Below are 8,099 nucleotides of genomic sequence, written 5' to 3'. Positions count from 1 at the left end.
TTATTCCATCCCCATTCCCCCACAGCCCGTTCCCGAAAAGCAGGATAATATGGATGTTGCAATAGGAACCAATTACACTCTCTTAAAGAATCTATTAATTTTAAAAGAAAGTCTGTTGTCTGGGTGACGCTAGGATGTATTCTGCTACTGTGACAAACTCTTCTGTTAAATATAACACACATATTCTATAAATTCAACATAAAGATTCTATTAGATTAACAAGACATCATGCTCCATATATGATACGGTATTATGTTATAATAACAGTATATATTCCAGCATCACTCAGACAACAAACTTTCTGTTAAGATTTACAGATTTGAGTGTATCCATAAAGCAAACCAGTGCTCCCGCGCACGTGCAAATTCCATGACCGATGACATGAAATACAGAAAAGTTTACCAAAGTGGATAAAAGAATGCAATCAAATATCCAAATCATCGTCGTGTTCATGGGTACTTAATGTGCACACCTAGCTCTGAGACAGGTTGCTCATATTCCCAGCTTAGCTTCTTAGACTCCGTTGCTAGGCTACGCTCGACGGGCTCTTTCGAAAATTAATACCATCTTCTTTTCTCACAATGTTTGCTTATAGTTCCTTCTGTTCCTTATTCAAACATTCAAAATGATTGTAAAGAAGTTATCATTCGCGCTTTTGAATCCAATTATACATGTGAAATATGTAGCAAGGTGTAAAACAACAATCTCAAGAAGAAATGGGACAGTTATATAGGTTAATGTCCGCTGACTCACATAACACTGTTAAGAGACAATTTAAAAACACAGCACACAACGGTGCCAGCTTATCCTGGACGTGAATACGCTCCGCAGTGGTACAACTTATACAGTATGACCTTACTGTTTATATCGATTAAGTTAGGCCTATGTTTTTTTTTTTTCAGCGTTTGTTCGTCTGGCTGCCTGTGCGTCGGGAAAAAATTTTCAGGGATAGTAACGAATTTTTTGTGCAAAGGATCAGTGGCACTGAGCCAAGAATCGATCAGTTAAATTTGGTGGTGTTACAAATCGGGATCTAATTCTAGGAAATACAGAGTAATGTCCCTTTGTCTGTAGTGAGGGCGGCAGGTTTGTACTCTTCGAGTGCCTGCTAGTTTAGTATATTCATTTATTGATTATTGACTTACTTATTTGATTGGTGTTTTACGGCGTACTCAAGAATATTTCACTTATACGACGGCGCCCAGCATTATGGTGGGAGGAAACCAAGCAGAGTCCACCACCATCCCGCAGGTTGTTGTCAAGCATTCCCACGTACGGCCGCAGAGGAAGCCAGCATGAGATTTAGTATATAGATAATTCCTTTTACATGTACTTATGTTCAGACGTACCTATATTTGTCTGGTAAATGTATACATGTCGATAGGAATGTCGAGACTTTTACTTCGAGCATTCCACCGGCCGCGATAGGGTACATCCAGGGTCAGTCCTGGGTCGGGTCACGCCTAAGGCCTTAAGAAAAAGAAAGAGGAAGTTGTAACTTCCTCGCTTGGCGTTCAGCATTAAGGGGATAGTGCAACGACTGGTTGACCAGTATCAGTATAATGGCTCGGGCGGGGCGACTTACTTGCCTTCGGTAAGTCGTCTCAGTGAATCAGCACTAGATAAAAGACCGGTGGAAATCCGTATCGCAACAAATAGGCCACATTACATACATTTAAAGACTCCTTCGTCGTCATATGACTTAAAATTGTTACGTACGACGTTAAACCCCAAGCGCTCACTAACTCACTTCGGGCATTCGTGTTTTCTCTACACATAAAGCTGTGAGAAAATAAATAAATTATGCAAATATAAAAACGTGCACAGACGTAAGGCCTGTTGTGTGGAATTAACCGCAAAGCAATAGCTGCCCTAGGATCTACAGCACCTCTTGTCACTTTGATCAAAGTTGTACATGATGACGTAATCGGATCCCATGTATAATTAAGGAAACACTAATGGCAACAAATGTTTCATATACGAAAACATATTTATTCATGTGTACATAAATTGCTAAATAAACAAATACTTACAACTAATAAACATCTTGTTACGGTGTACGTGAAAACCGAATGTATCTAAAATCGAGTTATTCTATCGTAGTCCGGTTTGGGCTCGGCTGATACCGTCGTTGAAAATCTATTTAATGACGTCATTGGTGACGTATTTGAGGAGTTCATTCTAGGCGTCAAATAGCTTCTGGGAATCCCATTCGGTACCCCGGCAGGCTGAGACCGGGGCACTGACGTCTTGGGGCGCGGAATGCCAAAAGCGATGAAAGATTCAGGGGACATAACCATGTAACCTCTACCTCCGCCAAATCTGTCATTCAAAGCCCTTTGAAAGACGAAGTCGGACAAAGGTTTTTCAATTTCCATGTTTGGCGCGCGCACTACTTTCCGGTACATTCTTTTGCTGTTCGGTGTTTTCACTCTGAGAGACCTGGGGTTAAGTCTCTGTGTCAGTTCGGCTTTGATAATCAGACTTTTGTTTAGATGCGTTCTCCAACTGGTCCACTCCTGAAGACAGGTCGTTACGTCATATCTAGGCTTTATTCCGCCATAGGAACTCATTCCAGGTGGGAAACTGTTAAAAGAGGTAAAGATAGTTTTTTATTTATTTATCCATTATTTATGTATTTATTTATTTATTTGATATTTTTCAGCACACAGTTCATATTTGAATTCTTCACTGAAAATAAGACTGATGGTAATCCTGATAAACATCGTCAGCTTTTTGGGCATACCAGTAGCATCGAAGTCACAAGAAATCACCCTACATTAACAGAAAGTGTGTTCTTTGTTCATCCACAGACGAGTTATCTCCCTTCTCCAAAATTTAAATCCACGAAGCTTGTCAAGCCTTGCATTTGTTCCATTCATACGATATTCATATATTCGCAATGGTCATAAACATGAAATAAAAATGTCAGCTTTCTGTACCACAAAGCTATTTAAGCACAACACAAACAAGTGTTAAGTAATGTCAGAAGACGAAAACGGTTTTCTAAAGTATACACGTATATATATTTGAGGATTAGCTGAGTGATGAAAGGCGTGCACGTGACATGAGGTATATAGACGGATTTAGGTATACATGGTCAAGCGCAAAAGAGAAATAAGCTAGATAACATTGGCAGAAATAAGCTAGCTTAACTGGTATTATAGATTTGCAGCAGAAAAGAAAACTTCAATGCGTCTTGCCAACACTTTTGTACATTACGCTCGTAAGTATAAACTTAAAAGACTCACATTTGGCGACTGCCAAATAACATATTTATATTTAGCGATGTAACTAAAACCGTTCATAGCGGTACAGTATTAACTGCTCGATTCCATGGGTGATTCACTTCTTAAATCAGTTTGAAGTAAATTATGGGCTAATTAGTTCCTATGGCTTGAAACATCTGAGAGCAAAAAAAAAACAAAAATTCATAGCGCCATTTAGTCATTTAATGGCTTCAGTTGTTTTATCCCAGGTTACAATAAATTGGTCTACATCCAAAAATTTATGATAAACCAAAACAATCACTGAACATGATGTAGAAATGTTGTTACAAGCTAAAATCATTATCGAGCAAGACATAAATGTGATTACTGGCTTGATAATTAACTATGTTAGTAAGCACCGTCAAAAAGGAGCGTCGCAGCCTTATAAACTACAAGTTATTTATCCATATACCTGTGAAAGAATGTTGGCAAATTAATGTGTTCATTTTACCAGAAAGCCCGTTGAGTGATGCTACAATGTATTTTGTTATTGCAGCAGATTATTATGTTAAATATAACACATATTCTTTTAATTCAACATAAAGATTCTATTTCAATAAAAGGGTGTTATGTTGAATATGGCAGAATCCTGTGTTATAATAATAGAATACATTCTAGCATCACTCAGACAACACACTTTCTGTTAAAATGAACACATTAATTTGTGTATATGTATTTTACCTGCGAAAGAATGTTGGCCTGACTGCTTCTATGTAGACTAGTGTTATATTACAAAGGTGTAAGTTTGCGTCGGGTCATAGACAATTATAAGTAATATATTTACCTGTACGTTGTAGACGCTCTCGAAGACTGTAGCGATAACCGATTGTGTAAATCTCTCTCCAAACCATGCAACTCTACAGGCGACCCCATAACTGGTGCTTAACAAATGGTCATGCAGTTTAGATATAGTTGCATCAACGAAACACCCGTTAACCAAAACGGAATGCTGGAGACGTGAGGGTTTTACCAGCCGGACTCTTTACGATTGGTCGTAATATGTTTTTTCCCCCTACGATCTACGTACGCTAGTTATAAATTCCACGGAGTGTACAATGGCTGAGGGACTTTGGCTATAACCACCAGAGGAGCACCCGTTCTAACTGAGCGTCTCGCTGGACAAGGGCATTTGTTCCACGGTCCGGTAAACTTCTGCTTATATATTGAGCAAAGTGGACCAGCTAGTGCAACCCATTGTGCTGGATTACAAAAAATGACCTTGACCAGCGTGTGTTTCCAGTATAAAGTCCCCAGCTGCTGATTGAGACCTCCAGGGGATTCCCCGACCGAGATAGGCGCCCCCGCTGTGACGTCATTTCACTCCTATATTGATTGACACCTGTGTCAGCCGACCCCACCGAGTAAGAGTCGGTATTATTGGTCAGGTGTTAACGTGGACATGCGTAATGCCAGACATATTTTGCCCTAATTGAGCTCCACACAAATGCTATACAAGCAAAGAATCTGTTAGACTACTGCCTTTGTAAATGATATCTACTGTGGCTGAATTTGTTGTGACAAAGCGTTACATATAATTGTATTGGATGAAAGAGATTATACCGTATGAAACAGGTTGACTGAATCTTGCTGGGCATGTTATAATGGAATTACCTTGATTCGGAATTCCTTTATTTATTTCATTGGTCATGCTCAAGACTTTCTCCACTTTATGACGTCAGTCAGTTTTATAAATGGAGGAGAATGCCATTTTATTGTAGGCTCCATTTTTCAAACCCGTGTCGCGCCACACTAAAGACTGGCAGCAGCACCTTTGAAGCAGGGACTTCGCCCTGTCACAAGAAGCACGATATATATACACGCACGTAATGTCTCCTCGGCGCTATATGACTGAAAAATTGTTAAAGACGACGTCAAACACCTAGCATACATAACACAAACACTCAAAAATTAATCTGTTAAATACAACATAATGTCTGCTGTCTGAGTGGGGCTTGATTGTATTGCTATTACAACATAATCTTCTGTCATATTCAACGTAATATCCTGTTAGTCTGATAGAATCGCCATGTTGAATTAATAGAATACGTGTGTAGGCTAATATTTAACAGAATAATCTGCTGCAATAGCAGAATACATTCTAGCGACTTTCTGTTAAAATTAACGGATTATTTTTTGAGAGCACATACATATCATCAGATATAAAAGCCTTTACATTTGAGAATTTCATTGTCATTGTTGACTTTTAACCAAAGTAAATGATAACAGAATAATGGATTTCATAATAGTCCTACCAGCTCTGCTTAAACATCCATGGTATATATGTAGCCCTACATATGTATTCGGCCTCGGCAATATAAACGAGGTTATACAAATCGATCATCATTCTTAGGCGCACCAGCCCTGATAGCACAGTTGGAAGAGCGTCTTTTTCGGGAGCGGTAGATCCAGGATCAATCCTGGGTCGAATTAAAAGAAGAAGTTGTAACTTTCTCGCTTGACGTTCAGCATGAATAGGATAGTGCAACGACGGGTTGACCCGTAACAGAATATATATCTCAGCCTGGGCGGCTTACTTGCCTTCGGTAAGTCGTCTCAGTGTAGCAGCACTGGATAAAAGAGCCGTGGAAATCTGCCATGCAACAAGGAGGCACATTACCTACACCCTAAGGATTCCGTTGTTGTTATATGACTGAAAAAATTGTTAAGTACGACGTTAAATCCCATGCACTCACTCACTCATTCTTAGGCGTTCCACTAAGAGATATGTTTTCATGTTATTCAACGTTTTGTTATATGTTTAGTTTCACTTTTCTCGAAATATCATTGGATCCAGTGCTCTTCCCAGGTGTCACACGTGGGGAAGTTTGTCAGTAACAAGGCGAGGGATAGTTCTACCACCGCGGAAACTGGGTATTTGCATATGCCCCTCCGTCTGCATGCTGTGTTCAGATCTTGAAGGCCGTAAATCTACTGTGACCAGATCTTACAGGGCGTAATTTTACGTTAAGAATTAGACTGGAGCCAAGGACTCGCACCAAGGCTAATGTCTGTGTTACTGTAAAGTGTCTTTGTAAAGGAACAAGAACATTCTTTGACATATCTTTAAAAATATCATTTCACTGCACGCCTAACGGTTTACATTAGACACAATAAAATGTATCAATACTTGATTGACAGATGGAAGGCTGTCTCTGTGTGGTGCCGAAAAGGGAAGGTCCATGCCAGGCCCGGCGCATGGGTGGTAAGTATCTGCTCCCCATCAGACATGACTGTATGATTGGTCAATGCTTTACTGAACGCCTACCTGGTAATTGATTTTTATTGTTCTAAATGTCACCCCTGTCACACAGCTGGACATCATCAATTTCACCTGGGTCGGAGCCAGACGACACTCACGACAGGTGTTAGATCCGGTCTGGATGTCAGTTTCACTTCTAATATAGAGTTTGGTTGTTACTCTCACGTACTCAAACGTTTAAACGTAGGGGCACATTTTTTAATGCAATTTGTCGGACAGGTACTTATTACATGTGAGACACACATATGATTATACATGTCAGTGGATGTAATTATCACCCGACATTGAAAAACATCATGTATCTGCAATTTATTTAACAGCACACGGGCCTGACTATATATACAAAAGCTTTGACATGACGGATACATTGTTTGCCTGTACATGGGATGCTTGTTTACTGACACCAGTGTATCAATGTATGCTATATATGGGAGCCAATGGTGGACCTTTTCGCTACCTTTTGCTACGTCACCTGAAGCACGAATATCGAGATAGCGGGGAAGCGAAATTCAGGATTTCATAGTGAATGCGTTGTGTATATCTGCATGTTGCTTATATGAAAGCCGGTTAATAAGGCAATCATCAAGCCTTTGTGTCATCGCTTGTATAGTATCGCTCAACAATGGCCATCACATCGCCTCCCGCCATCGAGCATCTTAGAGCTACCGTGTCATCGCTTCGTTTAAAAATCGGGTGATGATGTATCCGGCTTTCAGACACTCAAAAAAAAATGTTAATTTTAACAGAAAGCCTGTTTTCTGAGTGACGCTGGAATATATTCTTCTATTGTAACAGATTTATTGTTTAATACATTTTTTTCTATTAATTCAACATGAAGATTCTATTAGACTAACACGATATTGAGTTGTTTTAACGAATACATTCTAGCAACACTCAGAAAATAAAATGAACGGATTATTTTTTTGAGTGTAGGTGTCTTACACACGTTATGGTAAGTGCAAGTATTCTCATGTTTGGTAACGTTATATCCAAACCGATGAACGGCCGACCCGTCCCCAACCTGTGTATCAGGCGTTAAATGTTAACTCTGAATTACATCTGCACGATCTGAACACAGTACGTAGACCAGCTTCACAGCTCATGCGTTCAATTTTTGTAAGTACGGAAGTATGCAAACACCCATGCTTCCTGGGTGGTAAACTTATAGCTCAACTTCGCATTCCTCTGCAGTCATTTCAAACTGCCACATCCAGATATTTGATTGGATCATAACCGATGCTACGTCATTTTTCTCGCGACATTTCCATTTTCCCTTGTGTCCTAGACGGAAAGAACTTTCACGTGACCCATTTCTGTCTGGTAGCATCTTGAATTGACAATAAGATTAGAAAGAAAAACGGACTGATCAACAATGTCGCATGTTGGAAGCTAAAACTCTCTGGTTGACTGTGGCAATATCAGGAATTTTTCAGGCACCTATCGAAAGGCGTTGGGCATTCCGGTTTGATTGGCCTTTACGCCTGACTGCCGTCTTGTAAACAAAACATATTGTTCACGCCGGTAAATACGAATGGAATTAATAAATAGGCTAAAAAGGAGTGGTCAAAAAA

Source organism: Liolophura sinensis, chromosome 7 (assembly GCF_032854445.1).
Source record: "Liolophura sinensis isolate JHLJ2023 chromosome 7, CUHK_Ljap_v2, whole genome shotgun sequence".
Taxonomy (NCBI): Eukaryota; Metazoa; Mollusca; class Polyplacophora; order Chitonida; family Chitonidae; genus Liolophura; species Liolophura sinensis.
Note: the sequence above shows the minus strand (reverse complement) of the source record.